Source organism: Lissotriton vulgaris, unplaced genomic scaffold (genome assembly GCF_964263255.1).
Source record: "Lissotriton vulgaris unplaced genomic scaffold, aLisVul1.2 SCAFFOLD_2723, whole genome shotgun sequence".
Classification (NCBI taxonomy): Eukaryota; Metazoa; Chordata; class Amphibia; order Caudata; family Salamandridae; genus Lissotriton; species Lissotriton vulgaris.
The window spans coordinates 49,039-69,368 of NW_028245333.1; the positions used below are offsets into that span (position 1 = coordinate 49,039).

The following is a 20,330-nucleotide window of genomic DNA, read 5'->3' on the forward strand; positions in this document are numbered from 1 at the left end:
ATAGTAAATTTATTTACATGTAACCACTGTTCTACATTCCTGCCAGCTTGTGTTGGGTTTGGAAAATTATAAGTTGTTTTTCTACACAGGAGTGCTTCAGTTTTCAGGTGACTCATGATTCTTACTCCCAAAACCGCAATGCACCAAGAAACATACTCTACAATAGTTTTTTTTTTCTTGAGGGCGAGTATAGGTGTAGAGAGCAAGGCATTACAAATTACTTGTGTTGGGAAAGAAATGCTGTGTAGGCCAACGCAAGTGTAACAACTGTTATCTTATAAGTAATTTTCTTATGGCTTGCATATTGGGATGTGGTTATGGTATATATGAATTTACAAAACTGTAAACCAACTGTTGTTACAGGTAAGGAAAAGTGTCTGTAGCATGTGCTGCTATAGTTCACAGGCTGTCTATAGATTTGAATGAAGTACACTGACCTCTTAAGGGGTGACCTCCTAACAGAGATGGAAGATGCCTAAAACAAAGTCCTAAGTATAGTCTTTTAATTGCGCTTCTTGGTAGGCTTGAAGATCCCCACAAAAATGCTCAGTGAGAGTGTGATTTGAAGACCAATGAGAAACTTTACATATATCTGATAATGTGATGCTGGCCAAGAAATCAATTCCGGCTTCTTTCCAGTATGTTAAACGTACTGCGAGTCCTGTGCAATGTGCATTTCTCTTCAGCATAATGTAGCGGGAATGCACCCAAGTATACATCAATCCCCCTTGACCTTCAGGAAAGTGTTTTTTTCTGGCTGAGTGTACTACCAGAGAATATGGGAGCCCTGGGTAAAAAGAGGAGCTGGTAGAGCAGGTTTGAATTTCGTCTCTACCCTTTGTATAACAGCCATCACTTTGGGTATTTTGAAGTTGTCAGCTAAGCCATTAAGCACGGTTTTAGCATATGTAAGTACTGATTTGTTTATGTGTGAGAGAGTGTTTCGATAAATCCGTCTTCTCTTCCAGCTGCAATAGAACTTTGTGTTGCTGTGCATCTCGTATTACAAATGCATGGAATGTTGAAGTGTCATCATTCGAAGAAGCATTTACATGATATGGCTTTGATGGTTTGTTGTCTGGGGTGTCCACCATGCAGTCATAATACAACCTCTCCTTGACTTGCAGTTACTGGGTCGAAGTGTAGTCGGTCTGTAGCTTTTGCTAAGCCTTTTGATTAGGCCGAGGTGGCAAAACGTCTGCGATTGGGGATTTAATATTCTCAACTTTCCTTTTCTTAGGGAAAGGCAAGGCCCTGATTTCCCCTGAAATTGCTCAGTTGAATGCAAACTTTTTTCCCTATGGATTGGTTGTAAAGTGTGTGGAGTCTAGGCAACAGCAGGGCTTGTGGCGTCAGGTGACATCACCAAAGCTTTATAGTGCCCATCCTGAAGCAATGATGTCAGTTCATTTTCTCTGCTCCTTCGACGCAGATCCGGAATTCGCTCTAGCTGAGACATTTTCCTCACATAATCACTTCATAAATGAAGTACCATCTCTCCTTCCTAAGAAATCATAGTTTAAATCCTGTAGGGACTAAGAGGGATGTTATGCTTGCAGATCCCCACTCCATTTGTCTTTCGTGCCGCAGATCGGACCACGACTACCAAGTCTGTGACTACTGCTGGAGTATGCACCTGAAAGCCATCAAAGGACAGGAGGCAAAACTTCATGACCAGGGTTAGTGAGGAGAAGCATGTTAGGTGACATTCCACATCACCATCCTGACATTCCTTGGAGGGGGGGGGGGCAAAAGAAACACAAGAAACATTTGAAAGGCAAGTCTTTCCCTGTGGCCCGCCCAGGATCTTCATTCTCCGAGCCGGAGCTGGTCAAAACAGAGCAAGTAGTTCCCACTCTGAGAGGCCCTGGTCCCGGTGATCTCACTGGACATGGCCCCGGATCCACAGCAACCTCCTCCTGTTTAATCACCTTCCTTCCTGTATCCTTCAGCGCCGGGGCCATAATACCCTGGGTTTCTGACTCAGACTCCTGCCTTCACTGAATTTCTGGCTCCAGGCTCGAACCCTGGAGCGTTCTTGAATGCAATGTACAGCATCTTTTTGCAAGAGCAATCGATCCTCCCTATGTTTCTTCCCATTGCTTCAATACCCTACGGCTGTAGCCATCTGACTCTGTCGGCCTTACATCCATTTACCCTGGCACTTCGCTATACGAGGCCGCAACCAACCAGGCCTTGAACTGTTCCACTCACACTGTTACCACCACTGACTCTGCCATTGGCGTCGGTCCCTGAAGGACACGCCACAGAATAGGTCACACAGAGATACCCAACAACTACTGGAGGAGGAGGAATGCTTGAACAAGATACATGACCTGTTTGGAACTGATTCGGATCCACAAGATTTTTAGCTACATGTGTGTGACAATGGTGATCAAAGCCACGAGCTCCAAGGCCTTTCTTCAGCTAGCTGTCCAGACACTTAACCAGAATTGAACTTGGAATTTCCATCTGCACCACCAACTCTAGAGGTGCTGCCTTGAGGAACGACAAGGAGGAGTGAAACAAAACGTAGCGGTCACTCAACACTATTCCCCGAGCAAAGAGGCGACCTGAAAATGAAAAATAAACAAGTGAATTGCCAACCAAAGGAATGAGGATGATAACAAAACCACAGAGGAGGGGAGAAACTGAAGAAGGACTCATTCTTGCTGGAGAAGGAAGGAGCTTCAAATTCAAAAGATGGGGAGTAACCAGGAAGATGGAGGAGGACAGCAAGAGCAATGAGGAGGAGAAAGCCAAATGTAACATGGAGGAGAGTTAGTAGAAGTAAGACCAAGTGGAGAAAAGGGACTGGGTGCAGTGTGGTAGCAGCTGAGGATTTATGGTTGATTCTATGCACTACGAATTTGCAGTACCTCCTTTTGGATTGACAACAGTACCTTAGTGTTCACGAAATTGATGGCAGTGGACGCAGCCCATCTCAAAAGGTCGGGCTGCCCAATTGTCCTGTACCAGGGCGACTGGCTAATCAAAGCCCATTCTCAAAAGGTGGTGTTGCGCCATCTGTAGTTGACTACATCCCTGTTGTTCGACCTGGGCTGTTCAGTCTACAAGCCTAAATCTCAACTGTGGCCCTCCCAGCGAATCCAGTTCATTAAATCGGTACGGGACACCATATTTTTCTCACTTCTATTATGGACATCCAGGAAATGGTCTTATCCTTTCAACAAGGCGAGCGAGTTCCAGTCCTAAGGTCCTAAGATTCTTAGGTCTGCTAAATTCCTGCATTCTCCTAGTCTCGGATACACGTTGACAAATGAGGACCTTGCAGTGATGCTTCTACAAGCTGTGACTACAGATCTCACCCAACGCTGCGGCGGAAGTGGTTTGGTAGAGGAACGAGGAGAACCTGAATTAGGGAATGGCCTTCACACCCACTGCTACAGTAGTGACTGATGTCTCCACCTTAGGATGGTGCGCGCACCTAGAGGATCTGAACATCAGAGAACCTGGAAGAGCAGGTTTTTCACATCAACCTGTTGGAATTGTGGGCGATTCGACTGCCACTTAGTCTTCATCCCCTCTTTCCGAGATCGGTACAGCCAGATCTTGACAAACACAACAACCGCAATGTGTATGTCAACAAACAAGGGAGAGTAGTGTCTCGCTTCCTTTGCCTGGAAGCGTTGAGATTATGTCTTGGGCTCGCCCCCAAGGGATCTGGCTCACTGCCAGTCACCTGGTAGAGGTCTCTGAATGTCAGTGTCAATAGACTGAGCAGGTGTTATCTTGCCTGTGACGAGTGGCAACTTCTACTTGAGGTAGCCCAGAACATCTCCACCCAGTGGGGCACTCCTCAGGTGGACTTGTTCACTTCCTTTAAAAATCTTCAATGCCAGCAGTTCTGCACCCTTAAGTATCCTTTTAGGGCAGCCTTGGGGGTCGCTTTTCAGTTGAGGTGGCACTTTCTGCTGCATTACGCTTTTCCCCATACCCTTGATTCCTAGAGTTCTGAGGAAGATCTGGGCCCACGTCATTCTCATTGTCATGGATTGGCCCAGGAGGTGTGGTATGGACACCTTCTGCTCTCTTCACATGTGCCCCGCTTGGACTTCTGTTCAGGCTGGGTCATTTTCCCGGTCAGAGGGGGTGTTGGGTTGGGGGGGGGGGGGGGGGGGGGGAGTTTGGCAGAGGTTTCCCCACCTCAGTGTCCGGGGTCTCTACCTACATGCGTGGATATTGAGCGAGGACATCTGAGGTCTTTTCAGCTGCCACCAGAGGTGGTAGACGTCATCTTGTCAGTCCTTCACCCCTCCATGATCAGGGCTCGAAAATTCCACTCGACCGCTCGCATAGTCGAGCTAAATTTAACAAGGTCGAGCTGTTTTTAGGTCCTACTCGCTCTTTCTGGCGAGTAGGAAAACAAACCAACTTTTGTCCTCCGTCTGTGAAAACGGAGCAAATGTGACAAAATAACAAGATTTAAAGGCATTTTTATTGCTCACAAAGTTAATGAGCAATAAAGATGCCTTTAAATCTTGTTATCTTGTCACATTTGCTCCGTATCAGAGACGGAGGTCAAGTAGGTTGCAGTTAGGTCGAGGACATTTTTTAAGGTACTAGTCCTGCAGGACTAGTACCATTTTTTGGATTTTTCGAGCCCTGATATCTGCTTACTCTGGCAGATCAAGCAACTTTATTGCATGGTGTGCGGACAGCAATGGGGACATCTGGAAGGCCAGGCTGTCGCTGGTCTTGAAATATGAACTTTTACTTCCCCAAAGAGGTTATGCGAATGGCACTGTCAAAAGGTATTTAATTGTGTTGCTAGCATTCCTCAGTTAACCAGACCAGCCATCCTGTTTTTTAATCCCCCATTGGTATGCATTTTCTGAAGGGGTTGAAGAGCATGTACCCCCCCAACCCCTTTTCTTCTACCCCAGTGTGACATCGTTTTGGTTTTGACTTTTCTTGTGGGAACTCCTGTTTATCCCCTTTATAGTTGTCCCTTAAAGATGTCGTCTCAAAAAACTGTATTTTTAATGGCTATCACTTCAGCCATTCAAATGAGCCAGTTGCAGGCTCTTAGTTCCCTTTTTACCCAGACAAATTGGTGTTGCAAACCAGGGCTGCTTAAATGCCAAAAGTGATGAACTGTTTCCATCTGGGTCAGTCCATCACCCTTCCATCTGTATACCCCCTCCAACAGCACTAAGGAGGAGGAGCGGGTTGCAGAGGTAGAATCCTAGCTCGTGGTCCATTACTAACTGGGCCCAACCAAAGACATAGGACTGGATGAGCAGCTCTTCGTCGGATACTGTGGTCCCACAAAAGGCAAAGCAGTGCAGAAACAAACCCTTTCAAGATGGATTATCCTCTTCATTAAGACTACGTACGCCTTGACCATGAAAGAACCTCTGGAAGGGATCAGAGCGTATTCTACCATGGCCCAAGTCACCACGTCTGCCCTAGCCAGATTTTTTTCCGTTGTGGACATCTTCAGGGCAGCGACATGGGTGTCACTACGCACCTCCTCCAAACATTATTGCCTTGATTTCGAAGTGCATGAAGGTGGCCACTTTGCTAGATCTGTTTTGTAGGATTTTCTTGTCTAACCATCCATCAAACCTCCTCTACGGTCTGGATACTGCTCTGGGATCTATTTTCAGATCCCGCTCCTGTAGAACAGAAGTATTCATCAGAAGAAAAAGTTACTTGCCTGTAGTAAGGGTCATTCTAGTGCATACTCTATTTACCTGAACCACCCACCTCCCCGTTTGATGACGTTTTAGAGGGAAAGTTAATAAGATCCCAGTTTATATTTTGATACTGCAATACTTTATCGATGTTAGCCTGTCCATTCCTCTCAAAGGTTTGGAGAAATAGTTTGGGCGGGTGCTATATGGCTTCGGTGATCTCACGTGACACCACTTTCAGCGTCCTAACAAAGCCAGCACCCCTACTGGTGACATGAGGGCTTTGAAGCTTTCAGATCCAGTCTGAATTCTGAAGTTGTTCTATAGGTAAGGAATCTATGGGTTGATCGAGTATCCACCTGTGAGATAGTTACTTCAGGTATTTCTTTTGAGCCTGAAGCCCGCAGGGATAGTCCTTTGCATTATGTGGACAGTTTCCTTTCAAGTTTGGGAGTCTTGTATCTGTCCATCAGTCAACTCCTGCATTTGCAATGTGGTCTTAGTTTTGGGTGCTTGCTTCGCGGGAGCAGGGGACAACCTTGGTCCCTGGAGTCAAAATCCTAAGGAGACAGAGTTATCAGGCACCGTTCCTGTCAGGCTTCCATACGCCCCTCTACCCCCCAACTTCCACCCAAAAAGTGTTTGCTGAATTAGACTCCTTTAACATTTTTACTGCCCACATAGGGTGCAGACTCCGCAGAATCTAGGAACTGCATGAGGGCGTAGTGCGACCACCTAATGTCTCCTCAGTGCAAGATAGTTAGTCTTTTTGGAACAAAAGGTGTCCACTTTGAACAGGTGCTTTTTATGTTGTCCCCCGGTTAACAGCGGTTACAGACATGATGCTGGAATTGCTCATGCAACTGAGATATAATTTAAATGCAACGTTTTCCATAACCTTCCCAACACCAGTAATTTTCATACGACCTGTCTTCAGACTCTTAAGCGTGATTCCAACTCAATGGGAGCTGAATGGTGTGCTTGGTACCATGGTGTTAGTCGTTGGTTCCCCTGTCCTCTGGTTTTAGAATTTCTCATGATGCACTGCTTTAATGGAGCACTCAAAATTCATCCAAACCTAATGGCAGATGAAAACTAGGCCCAGGCAAAATGTAAAGTACACCAATTTAATTTCGGGAATTTAGTTTTTACGCCGGTTATACGAAATTCCTGAAATTACACCATGTCGCTGAAATACGCTTCCGTTCGTGACAAAATTATGATATGGGCACAACGCAAACACGAGCAACTGTTGTTTGTGGAAATTGTGTGTATTGTGCATTTATTGCTCTAAAAATTGACACATGGACTCATTTCACACTAAAATATAGCTCTGTATGATGGATTTGGATTTATGTAATTTTACGTAATTTTCCAGAAATGTTTGCCTAATTTCAAAGCAAATTGTGTGAATTTTGAACATAAAAATGACAGGTGAATTATGGTTTTCTGAGGAGAAATAATGTGTCATCAAACTGAACGCACTTAGGTGAAGGAAAAAAGTGTAATATTCTGAACTGAACAGATGGCAGGGCATGCTGAAAATATTTGTATGTATATCAGTGTGTGATTTGTTCATGAAGGCTAAGGCATGAATTGTGTCAGTGGCAGGAACCCACTTCATGGCAATCAAGGATGAGGAACATTTTTGCTCCCTTTCCTTGGAGCGACCACTTGGAAGGCCTAACTAAGTAGGTTCATTCTTGTCTGTTGTCTGTACACAGTCAACACCTAGGCCAGAGCACTGCCTGAATAGAAGACTGACCTACACCACCAGGGAAAATAGTCTTTCAGATCTGCTAGGGTATAGCTACGGGTGTCTGAGTTGTCTGGGGTTTAATACATTTCTCCCAAAACAATCTGCGACTTTCAGATTTGAGTTGCCTGGAGATAGATTAAAGCCCCCTACATACATACCCATTACCATGTGATGCCTGCCACCTCTTTCTTGGAACTGCCATATAAAGTTTGCCCAGCACGGACAGGACAAAGTTATTTCTTAAGGTGGAATAGTTCTATTGACAGTGCTCCTCAGATGTGGCCTTCTGAAAGAAGTTCCTTGTATTCACTTTGGAATCAGAAGGACATTTGAAGCCCAGCTCAGAGAAAAAGGTGTTGCCATAATAGCCCATGTTACTTTACTGTCCCAAAGCTAGGTCCAAAACAGGACACCCGGCTGTTGTTCTGTGGCCCAGAATTGGCTGTAGGGAAATGTGTGCATGAGCTTGAGTACCATGCAAATTAGAAACTTGAGGACCAAGTCAAGATCCCATCGGGGCATAAAGAAAGGCTTGGCAGAAACATTTGTGTTAAACCTTTTAAGAACATCTTCACAGTAGGTAATTGAATAAAGAAGGTTGCTCAGGCAAACGTAAAAAGGCAAAGAAAGCCAACATGCAGTGACTGCTCCTCCGCTAGGGCGGAGGAGTGCCGCCCCAATGCTCTAAAGGAAAAATTCGATGATAATCACGGAACTTTATTATCATTTAATTTTTCCTATTGCAGTCAGTGGTGGGGCAGGCCTGGACAGAGCTGGGGGAAGAGTAGTTTGCATTCTATCATTGCTCATGATTGTTTGACCGACCCTTTTGTGTCGGCCAAACAGTCATACACACTTTGCATGTTCCCCACACCCACAGCCTGGTGAGGAAAATGGACAGGCTCCTTGTCCCCATCTCAGCGCCGAAACACGGTGCTCATACCAATCACAACTCTGCATTGCAGCGTTGTGATTGGATCAGGGGAGCTGTGCGCCCGGGTGCTTCCGGCTGTTGGTTGGGACATGAGATAGGAAGACAGAAGAGGACAGAGGAGAGGCGGCAGCTGGCCGTTCCAGGTAAGTCTATTTTTTGTCTTTTTTTTTCATTCCCTCAAACCCCCATCCTTTTGTCCCCTGTGACTCCCCCCTCCCCCGCCTCACCACCCCCGTCCTGTAGCAGCCACTCCTGCCAACATGTTTGCTTGAACTGTGCCCACCGTAATGCCTCGCTGGACCAAAGTTAAAACAAACAAGAGAAGATCTGATAGTTTGAAATGCAGGGACTCAAGGCCCGGGCCCTACTTATCCCAGCACCCCGAATAGAGGGATTTCGTTGTGGAGCACCTAACCACTAGAATCATATCCACTGCTTCAGCAGGCAATTCAAAATTGTTTCGTTGTCACTACTCAATCTCCAAGAATGGATGTGGAGATTCAGGTATAGGACCCTCTCATGTTGCTTAGACAGCAGCCCTCCAGGAGGGGCAGACTGATTGAGGGCAAATGCTCAGGCTGAACAGATGAGGATACCACACTCTCCTGGCCAGTCCATTGCTATAGGGATGACTTGTGCCCAGTCTATCCCTAACTTTCCTCAGAACGCCAGCAGAAGACACTACATTGGAAATGTGTACCGAAGTCCTGCACCCCACTGCAGGCAGCATGCGTCCCTTGGGGACCCTCTCAGCATGAAATGCAGTGCACGGTAGTCTTGACACAGTGTTCTCAGCAGTGGCACACCCGTAGTCGAAAATGTCATACCACCCCCCCCCCCCACCGCACCCCCACCTGCAAAGATGCCATTTATTATCTGTCAGTTGACATCTTCTGAGCTCTTTCACCCTTTCATTCAGAGACTTCCTGTTAGACACATGGCGGACATGTTGTCTATCAAGACCTGTACCACCCTCTATCTGATGAGCGGGGAAAAAGCTTTCAGAGTCAGCCGGAAGACACGTAGCTCTAGAAGACTGATGTGGATCTTTCCTTCAACTGAGGATCACAGGCCCCTGAACTCCATCTCAACCAGATGACTGCCCCAACCCATAGTTAATGCATCAGTCATCGCCGTGCTCTCTGGGTTGGACAGGAAGTCTGGCCTTACCACATGGCTATTTGATTTTCACCTGCCACAACCAATGATCATGGGCTGTCTCTTTCAAGATGCAGATACTGTCCAGCAGACAGCCCCAGAGCTGCTCCTAGTTGAAAGGAAGGTTTCACGCCAGTGCTGTTTGCTGTTTGTGCCAGCATTCACAAGGGACCAGGGGAATGCTCGAGTCCAGCAGTTCAAGAAGTCTCAAAACTAATGTCATTGAGACCAGCCACTGCCCCCAGAACTGAGCCCAAATCATTGGGATCGTAGACTTGATATCCTGGGCTCACTGCAAGGATGGAAAAGGCTTTGAAGTCTGATGGGACTTCAGTTCGCTGATTGAAACCACAGGGAAGAAAGAGCGATGGTGGTTCTTTGGTAGTGCGCAACTAACTGTGGAAAGCCCACCTTGAGCAGCCAGTCATAGAGGTATGACCTACAACAGTGGGCTGCAACCACCTCCGTTATCTTCGTAGACACCCGAAGGGATGCAGTGAGATCCTAGGGTAGAATGACAAATTGAAAATGTTCCAACCCCTCCATGAACAGAGATAGCATATTTAGGACTGCATGATGGGTACATGAAACTAGACGACCTGTAAGTCCAATGATTCTATCCATTACTGCGATCCAGAGCAGCCATATGCAGGGCTAGTGTGAACATTTTGAATTGCCCTTTCATAGGAAAGCATTCTGAGGTAGAAATTGAAAATTGACGCGACCCCTCCGTTCACCTTAGGCAGCAGAAATTAGCAGCAGTAACACCAATTGTTTCTGAATCTGGTACCTTCTCGACAGCTCCTTTGACCAAAAGAAACTTGGCCTGCAGAAAGATAACAGCATGGACCTCCTGGCACTTGAGTAGGAACAGATAGGATGCAATGGGATGTTATGTTATGTTATGTTATTTATACTTATACCGCGCACAGCTGCCCCAGCGAAGGGGCTTCCTGGCGCTTTGACAAGGTACACACAACACAACACCGAAAAAAAGACCGAGAAGGCCACAGAACACAGTTTTGAGAGCTAAACAAATAAAAAGGTCTTGATAGGGGTGAAATGAATGGCTGGGTATACCTATTTGAACTATTTGGAGCACCTACTGATCTGATGGGATGGATTTCCCAGCCAGGTATGAAGAATCTATTCTTGTCCCCTACTTTGGGTAGTGCTGTGAATGGGAAATTAGCAGTTAAGAAGCCATTGTGGGGGGTGAGGAAGAGTGAAAGATTGCTGCCCTTGGTGGTGACCACAGGCTTCGCCGTCACCACGTCTTCTGGAAGTGTGAAAAGTTCCGGCCATCTGTGGAAATGGTCACAAAGACTACAGCTGCCCTTAAGCCAGACCTTGTGAGTAGAACCTAAAATGTTTGTACTGCTAATGAACATGACCGCCCAATGACAGCAAGCCTCGAGAGCTGGCTGGAATGCTCCAGGGCACCTCCTTTAGGCCATGGCGTCTCTGCCTCCCGGTCCTTTGACAAGGTGGTCCTGTCAGGCGGCTGCATCGGCGGGGGTCGAGTCGGCGTTGCTCTGGCACCTCCCGAGGGCCAGTCCGTCTCCACTCCAGTCCCCGATGCAGTGTGAATTGGAGGAACCCTGTCCGGTGGTGCCGACAATCTGCCTCAGGCGGCGGACTCTACGGCTCCGCACAGGAGTCGTGCTGCGGATTCGTCTTCGGACGCTCCGTATTCTCCGAAGGCAGGCTGTATATTGGTGTCGTCCTCCCCGGAGACTGTACACACAAAATTAGGGCTATTTTAAGCACACCATTCAGTTTCTATTTAGTCTGAGCTCTAATTATCGCTTCCTCGGGTATCAATAAAACCCTCTACTGGACAATGAAAAGAAAAAAGTCAATAACACTAATCCAGAGAACAAAGATCCAGATAGGTCAATCTTCTTCTTGTTTCACCAATCCTTTATTTGTATATGAAAAATTTAAAGAACTTCCAGCACACGGTTTGCCGACACGTGTTTCGTCTTTCTCTAAGACTTTCTCAAGGCATGAGCACTGGTAATATTTGCTCCAATGTCAGCTAGAAAGATAGGATCATCAAAAAACGTCTATGCGTACAGAACCATATTTGTCCGAGTACCGCTGTGTATTCCCAAAACAAGTTCCCAGTGTAATAAAATGATATCCCAACAGGATCCTAGTTTATTCCTAACAGACCAACAGTGTAACCACACAGAGCACCAAACTGGGTATTTTATATCAGCCAGCCAAAGGACTTCTGTGCAATCCTGTACAAGGTATGCGAGTATTAAATCATTACAGATCTGCTGCGTTCTTAATGGATCTGGGGCGGTTACTCAATCAATATAAGCATTCTGTCCCCGCTCCTGTACGAGTAGAGACCTCGAAAAAATTTAAAATACGTCACCAACACCGTATAACAGCTTCAAATTGCTGTGAGGAATATTCGGTTGCTCAATAACCAGCAGCCTAATCCGCCCGAGGTTACCCAACCTTAATACTTTGGAACCAAGAAAGTGAAGATTCGGCGGCAGAGAAAACTAGATGTCGCATCGTCCCAGGAGACTGGTCGCCGCTTGGTATCTTTTTCACCAGCGTCATCGAAGGGCGACTCCCCGCCATTCCTGAGGCAGAGGTGTTTGTCAGAAGAGCGGCAGGTCCCTCATTCCTCAGCTCCTTCTGACTTCCAAGTCTGGCCCTTGCCCGTCCTGCTTGGCTTCGGGGACGGCCGCCTTAGTTTGCGGCCGTCGCCCACGGAGGAGCTACTTTCTCCACCGCGAGGCCCTACGGAGGTGGGTGCGGCCTTTGCTCACGCAATGTCCACGTCCGTGGGCATTCTGCGCATGGGTGACCCGGTTGCCCACTTTCCGGCGGACCACCTCTTGGAGGTTCTCCACCAGGGCTCTGGTGGAAGGGAGATCTTACTTCCCTTTGAGGGTTCGCTCCTTTCTTCCCTTACGGGGGCTTGGAGGCGTCCCGCCTCAGGGGATACGGTGCGTCACCACCTTCTGCACCGGCATCTGGGGGCGAAACATTTTCGTCTCGACCAGCGCTGCCCTGCGGGACCTTAACACCTTGTGTGTTTTGGCTAGGGCCTCCTCTTGTTTGTGGGACTCGGCTGCGTCCCTGGAATCCGCAGCCTCCCAAAAGACGGTCCAGATGGACTTACGGCATCATGCTGTGGATGGCCCGGAGCTAACAGCGTTTATTCTCCGATCCGCTCTAGACATCTCGGAGGTGCTGGGCCGGGCCATGGCTTCTTCAGTCGCCCTCCGTCGCCATGCTTGGCTTCGGGAGGCATGTTCCCTGAAAATATTCGGGAGCGGTTCATTGATCTTCTGTTTGATGGCAGCCTGTTGTTCCATACCCTGACTGACTTCGCCATCCAAACGTTCCTGGCAGGGCTTCGTCCTCCTCCACCTCATCCTCCTCGTCCTTCCCCTCCTCAGTGACTGCTGAGTCAGGCTGGTTCTGGGCCTTCTTAGGCCGCTTGTTCTGACTGTTGAGTGTGCTTTCTGGCCATTGAGTCCTCCTTGGGACTTTGGCATTGTTGGCTGCTGGACGGCCCTTTGTGGACTATTTGTGTGTAATTTGATGGAGTTGTTGCACAGACTTAGCCCTGAGTTCAGTCCTTCTGCTTTTCTTGGGCTGCTTGTCAAGCCTTCTGCGGGGGTGTTTTTCCCCGTGGCCCTTTTATTTTTTCCTCTGCTGCGGAAGGTCTTCCAAAGAGGGTTCCCATATCTTGGGACTTAACGTACCCTATGTGGGGTAGTGGTAGCTGTTATATAGCTTGCACTCTGCTAGGGAGTTCTGGTCGCATTCGGGTGCCGGTTCTCCATGGGGTTTCTGTATGTTGCTTTTGCTTCTTGAGGTCGTGTGTGCGGCCCCTTGTGATATTGTGGCCTGGCATTTTCTCACCTTCCTGCTCCTATATTGAGGGCTTGGGTGAGTCTGAGTGCTCCCTTGTCAGGCGTAGACTGCCCGGTCTTTCTAAGGCCAGGCTGTTCTTCCTGCTTTTGGCGGCTTATAACTGTTGGCACTGTCCTGGCTGGCCTGTTACCTTCCATCTGGAGGGGCTCGCGTCACTTTCCCTCTTTTCCTTGGGCTCTCTAGGCTTCTTCTTCTTCTTCTTCCTCCTCTTCCTGTCTTGGCATTGGATGGAAGCTCTGTTGCCTTGTAATGGAGTTAGGTGCTTCGGCCTCTCTAGCCTTGCCCTTGGTTCTTCTGCTGTGAGGGTATGGGCCTCTTCAGTCTCCCTTTCCTCATACACCCTCTGGGGTCGGTGGTGTTCCCTTTGTGGGGGTTCCTATTGCCTGGCGGGGATGAAGTTTCTCTTCTGGCCCGCAGATCTGGTTCCTTGTGGGACCTTCTGTTCCGTCCAGGCTGGTAGGGTCGTTTAGCAGACCCTCCTTCCCCGTGGGTGTTGCTAGGGTATCTATTCTACGTGAAGGAATCTGCGGCTAGTAGTCTATCAGATGTACGAGTTACTTCGGTAACGATGTATTAGGTAGGGACGATTCTAGCCGCAGATTCCTTCATGGCCCTCCCTTCCTGCGAGGACCCTTGGGTTGGTCTTCGGTACTCGCCTCCTGGGTGGGGGGCTATGTCTCCTGTGAGTACCTTCTTTTGTTCCTGTCTGGTGGCTCCGTCTGGTCGCGGTTCATTCCTCCTCTTGGTTCCTTGGAGGATGGGGTTACGGTGCTTCTGTGTCCCGCTGCTCTGCTTACTCCAGGTTTGGGGGGGTTTACCTTCCATCTCTGTCCTCCCCTCCCTTCCCTTCCTGTTGCTACTGAGGGTCCTGGCCCCTCTGCTTACCTCCGAATAGGGTTCATCTAGCTAGGCCTTGCCCTTATTCCTGGGGGGGGGGGGGGGGGGGGGCGGGGGAGGTACGGGGGGGAGGTTGCCCTCTATGCTGGGATGGCTTGGAGGTTTGTGTTTCTGTCTGTCTTGGGACTGGCTCCCCTTCCTTATTTCTGGATGGGGATAGTGGGCCTGTAACGTGTATCATGGCTTTTTACGCATGTTCCTTGTTTCAGGGGAAAGGCTGTCTTATGTGCTCACTGCTCAGGGCTCTGCTCTGTTCTTTATTCTGCCCCTGCCTTTGGACACTGCAGTGTTGTACTGTTCTTTATGGTGTCGTTTGTCTCTCCTTTTTGTACTCTTTCGCACACTGTACCCATGCTCCCACAGTTTTTTGTCTGGTGGCTCCGCGTAGTGGTGCAGAAAAGTTCTCCGAAGAAAACGGACGTAGGCGCGCCAGGGTGGGTCTTATGTGGCCTCGCTCACGTCACGTACGCGGACGACGCGTGGGTGAAGTCGCATGGTGTCGTCCCACCCCGGCGCGCAGGGATGCTGTGGCAAAAGTTTTCCGGATCCAGTCTCACGCCTGGGGATAATTCTACGTGAAGGAATCGGAGGCTAGAATCGTCTCTACCAGATACATCGTTACCGAAGGTAAGTAACTCGTACATCTAGAATTCACTGATGAAATGCATGCTCGGTCATCAGGCCCTTGCTTTATGTATGTGTGATTTTCAGAGACAAAATATAGTAATTTTCCTCAAGATTGAGAAATTCAAGATGCTCACTCTTGCTCAGGTCCTGTCTGCCCTAAATCCGGGAAACTGGATGGTAGTGTTGGACTTGCAGGGCACTGATTTCCACATTCCTATCCTGCCTGCTCAAAGGCGTTACCTACGGTCACAGTGAGCCACAAGCACTTCAGTTCCCTGTGCTCCTATTAGGCCTTACCAGCGCTCCTTGGGTGCTCACCAAGGTGATGGCGGTGGTTCCAGCTCCTCTGCAAAGATCAGGGTTGACAGTCTTCCACTATCTTCTGATTGACTATTGAAGGCGGGCTCGCCCCAAGTTGTCGACTCCCACCTCCAGACTACGTCGGACCTGCATTCGCTGGGGTTCACTATCAATGTACCAAAGTCACACCTGACTCCCTCTCAGATGCTCCCTTTCATGGAAGCTGTTCAGGACACAATGCAGTTTCGTGCCTATTCTCCCGAATGGCAAGTCCAGGAAATTTAGGCTCTCATACCGATGTTTCAGTCCCTTTCCTGGATTTCGGTGAGATTGGCTCTGAGTCTGCTGGGCCTCGTAGCCTCCTGCATACTGCGTTTGAATCTTGCCCATTGGCATTTGCGGGCTCTGCAATGGGTCCTGAAGATCCAGTGGGCGCAGCATCAGGGAAATCTCTCCATGGTCCAGATCTCGGAGGGAACTGCAAAGGACCTGCATTGGTGGCTTACGAACAATGGCAGATCCCTCTCCCTTCCCCAACCAGATCTGACAGTGGTGGCAGATGGATGGAGCGGCCATCTGGGATATGTGGCGATCAGAGGACTCTGGTCTTCGGAGGAATTCGGACTCCACATCAACCTGTTGGAGCTCTGAACAATCTGATTGGCATTGAAAACCTTTCTACCCTCCACTCAGAAAGGCTAGTGCAAGTGTTCTGGGACAGCACCACCGCCATGTGGGACATTAACAAGCAGGACAGGATGGGGACATGGACCCTTTTCAAGATGCCATGTGTCTCTGGACATGGCTGGAACAGCAGGACATACTCTGGTGGGTTCTCTGTATGCAGAGCGGACAAACTCAGCCGAAGATGCCTCACGGATCATGAATTGCGTCTGCATCCGTAACTGGTGCAAGGGGTCTTTTAGTGGAGCGAGCCTTGTTTAGGTCTGTTCACCACCGACAATAAAACACAATGTCATCAATTCTGCGTGCTGGAGTTTCCAAGGCACCTCTCGCTCAGAAACACTTTTTGTCTCTAGTGGAGCTCAAGCCTTCGGTACACCTTTCCGCCCATACCATTCCTGCACAGAGTTTTCAAGAAGATTAGGGATGACCAGGCCCAAGTCATCCTTGTGGCTCCTGATTGGGCGCAAAGAGTTTGGTATCCCGAGCAGTTGAACATGGCCATATGTTCTCCGATTAGGCTGTCCCTTCGGGAGGATCTTCTGTCGCAGCAGCAGTGCAGTATTCTCCATCTGAACCTGTCAACGCTTCACCTTCCTGCGTGAATATTAAGCGGCGACAGTTGACAGCTTTCAACTGCCCGAAGTCTATTATGCTTATCTTGGATGCCAGGTGTCCCCTCACCAGGACGGTTTAGGCCAGCTATTGGGCAAAATTTGTGGCATGGTGTAGGGGAAGCCCTACTGATTCCCTTTCCCCCCCCTTTCTCAGGTTAGCTCTTTCTCTGCTCTGGTCACTGTTGAGGGATATATTTCTGCAATCTCTGCTTTTCTTTGGTTGCCTGGCCAACCTTCCCTTTTCCAATCGCCTATTGTGTATAGGTTTTTGAATGGTTTGCAACATATTTTTCCTCACTCTCTTTACATTATGCCACAGTGGGACTTTAATCTGTTCCTGAGGGTCCTGATGTGCTCTCTGTTTGAGCCTTTACATAACTGTCTTCTCAGGTTCCCTACCATCAAGACAGCCTTCCTGGTAGCAATGACATCTGCCCTGAGGGTTAGTGAGCTTCAGGTCTTGTTATCCAAGCCTCCTTATCTTAACATCTACCCAGACAAACGGGTGCTTTGTACGAGAGCTTCCTTTCTTCCGAAAGTGGTCACTCCAGTTTACGTAGGCCAAACCATCATTCTTGCCTACTTTTTACACTCCACCTCATCCCTCAAAAGAAGAGAAGTGACTTCAACGTCTAGACCCAAAAAGATTGTTGTCGTTCTATCTTGACCACATACGAGGGTTCCAAGTTGATGACCAACTCTTCATGGGGTATGTCGAAGCGGAGAAAGGACGGTCTGCTCAGAAGAGGACTGTCTCTCGATGGATCATTCTCTATATCAACATCTGCCACACTTTGGCTAAGAAGCAATCACCTAAGGATTTTCATGCTCATTCCACCAGAGCTAAAGCTGCAACAACTGCATTAACTCACGGTGTTCCGCTACTGGACATTTGCCAGCCCACAACGTGAGCTTCAATGCACACGTTTACCAAACATTACTGCCTGGACAGTCCGGTCCATCGGGATAGGCACTTTGCCCATTCGGGCCTGCAGTACTTCGTCCTGTGAAATTGGTTCGCTGGCCCAACTCACGGGAGGTATTGCTTGGATATCTATTCTAAAGTAAGGAATGTGCGGCTAGAAGTCTATCAGATGAATAAGTTTCTTCCTTCTGTAACGCCTCTATCTAGCCACAGATTCCTTACTAACCCACTTATCCTCCCCGCTCTGCGAACAGATTTCTAGGCACAGGACTTTCCCCTTTCAAGACCCTAGTTTTCCACACCAGTAGTCAGTGTACTTCGTGGCTCTTCGCTTCTGGGGTGGAAAGTTGCAAAACGTGGGTGGTGCCTGTATAGACACTGCAGACATCACTTCCAGCGCAGATGATGCCACGCAGAGCCAAATTACGCCACCTAACAGCGTGCAGGGGTACTTGTGATGAAGAATTTCCAGATCCAGTCTGACATCTTGGGATAATTCTAAGGTAAGGAATCTGTGGCTAGAGAGTTTCTACCAGATAAGGCGTTACTGAAGGTAATGAATTATTTCTTTTTGAATATCATTTTCAGCTTTTAAAGCCTTTTGGATCACATATGCTAAAGTTTTACTATTGCGCAACGCAAAGGATGGTGTATTAACTTACTGCCAGTGTTCAACTGTGCAGAGCTAAATTGTATTGATCAGGCGCCCATGCAAACTTCAGTAAGTGTGAGCTTAAGAATTCCAAAGCATATGCATTTGGCAAACAAGTCACAAACAAAAGCAAGTAAAGAATGCCACAATATGTTTTCATGTCCGAGTTAGGTTGATAAGTAAACAATGTTTTTTCTAAACCATTTTTTTTCTTTTTCTCCCGCAGCATTTTCTACCGAGAGGAAAATGTGAACAACTCATCAGACAGGGAGTCCTGGAGCATGTGATGTCATAATTCAAGTTCCCTGTGAACATAACTCCCCTTTAATAGCATTAGAAAGATCTTAAGAAAATGCTTGTGCTTAATAAAATATTTGTTTTTTGCAATTAATTTGTATTCACGTTTGTTTTACCATAATAATATGTTGTACTGTGTATTCTACAAGACGTTCAAGAGGACACATTAGACAGAACAAATCATGTTCATCCAGTGTTGGTCATTAATACCTTTTCTATTATCTACCTTTCAAGTACGCAAAAAAGTGATGAATGGAATGCTTGAATTAATAACATTTACAGGTAATTACTCTGGCCATATCCCAGTCCATCATTATTTTGCTCACCAAGCAAATATTCAAATCAGCCTTGACCTTCCATTGGGAACAGTCAATCCTGAACCAGTTTTGCCCTGGGTAAGGCTCATCAGTCAAGTATAGCTTGATTCCATGTGACAGTTTGAATGGGACCCAGGTCTGTGTATACGCTTCCCATTTAGGGCAACACAGTAGAGTATACACAAAAGTGATAAATGGAATGCTTAAATTAATCTCACCCACTGTTAGTTACTCGGGCCACATCCCAGTCCGTTGTTATTTTGCACACCATGTCACCTCAGTTTAGACCCTGGCATATGCAAATCAGTCTTGACCCTGCTCCAATGGGAACAGTCCAGCACGAACTGCCAGGCCACGTCCTCCCTAAACCGTGGGTCCCTTGCTCACAGTGCCATTGTAACCAAGCTACACCCGACTGAAGAGCCCTAATCAGGGCAAAACAGGTCTTGAGTTGCTTGTGTTCCAGTTCAGAGAGGACCTGGCTTGGCATTTCAGGCTGTACTGCTTCTATTGGAGCAGGGTCACGACTGGCTTGCATATGGGTAGGTCTAATCTGAGTTGGCATGGTGGGCATAATGACGATGGGTTGGAATGCTCCCCAAGTGATTGCCAGTGGTTAGACTTATTGCAAGCATCCTCTCATCACTTTTTGTGTGTTTGATGTGCCGCCCTAAGTGGTCAGTGGTATGCCCAGATGTGGAATGTTGGTCCCTAGCTCATTTTGTCACTAAGCCCAAGCTATACCCGACTGAAGATGCTCAATCAGGGCAAAACTGGTTCGGGGTATATTGTGTTCTGGTTCGGAGACAACCTGGTTTGGCAGTTTGGGCTGGATTGCTCCTATTGGAGCAGGGTCAAGACTGATTTGGTGGATGACATTAAGGAGGTGGATTGGGAGGAGGCGGATGGGGAGGAGGCTTTAATGCACCCATGTGAGGTGGCAATCAGAACACTATGCTTCTTAATTCAATCAAAGAGTATATATAGCCAGAGATAAACTGCATAAAATGGTGAAAATCCCCAGACAGTACTGCTTACGATGTGTGGTCCATGAAGAGACTTATTTTCACACAATCTGGGGGTTCCCCGAAATGCGCACCTACTGGGAAGATATACTAAGAAAGTGGGGCAACATATTGGAAGAGGAGATTCCTCTTACACCTCATTTCATACTTATGAGGGACCCGGGAGATGTAGGTTTACCCTGCAAACATTTTTGTTTTTCCCCCTGGGACTTGTGGCTAAAAGAAATTTGGCACACATTTGGGGGGAGGTGGGGGTGCTGCCCACAAATGCCAGATGGTTAGCAAGGATAGACGTGGTTGGAGGCTGAAAAAGGGGTGTTCACTGATAGGTTCTATCCTCGAAAATTCACTGTGATATGGGACAGATGAAAGGTGTACTATGGACTAGGAACAAAGTACTTTCCGACATCCTAGGCAGCAGCCCCAGATGTCCCCTCCACTGCCCATCCACCCATGCCATGGTTCAACCATTCATGTCCTTGTGGCTCCACTTGATGTACCAGGTAACCTGAGTGAACAGCCTATGGAGGTTAAGAGTAATGCAGACTTGTTTAGTTTCCCGGGGG

At 47.8% G+C, this 20,330-nt stretch overlaps 1 long non-coding RNA gene across 1 annotated transcript in view; it reads left to right on the forward strand.

Annotated features, from left to right (window-relative positions):
- Positions 1–18,512, forward strand: part of LOC147666475 (uncharacterized) — a 57,450-nt gene extending 38,938 nt beyond the window's left edge. The window contains exon 2 of the long non-coding RNA XR_015304766.1: positions 18,352–18,512. This is a non-coding gene — a long non-coding RNA (uncharacterized LOC147666475). The remainder of the gene's footprint in view (positions 1–18,351) is intronic.
- The last annotated feature ends 1,818 nt before the right edge of the window (positions 18,513–20,330 follow it).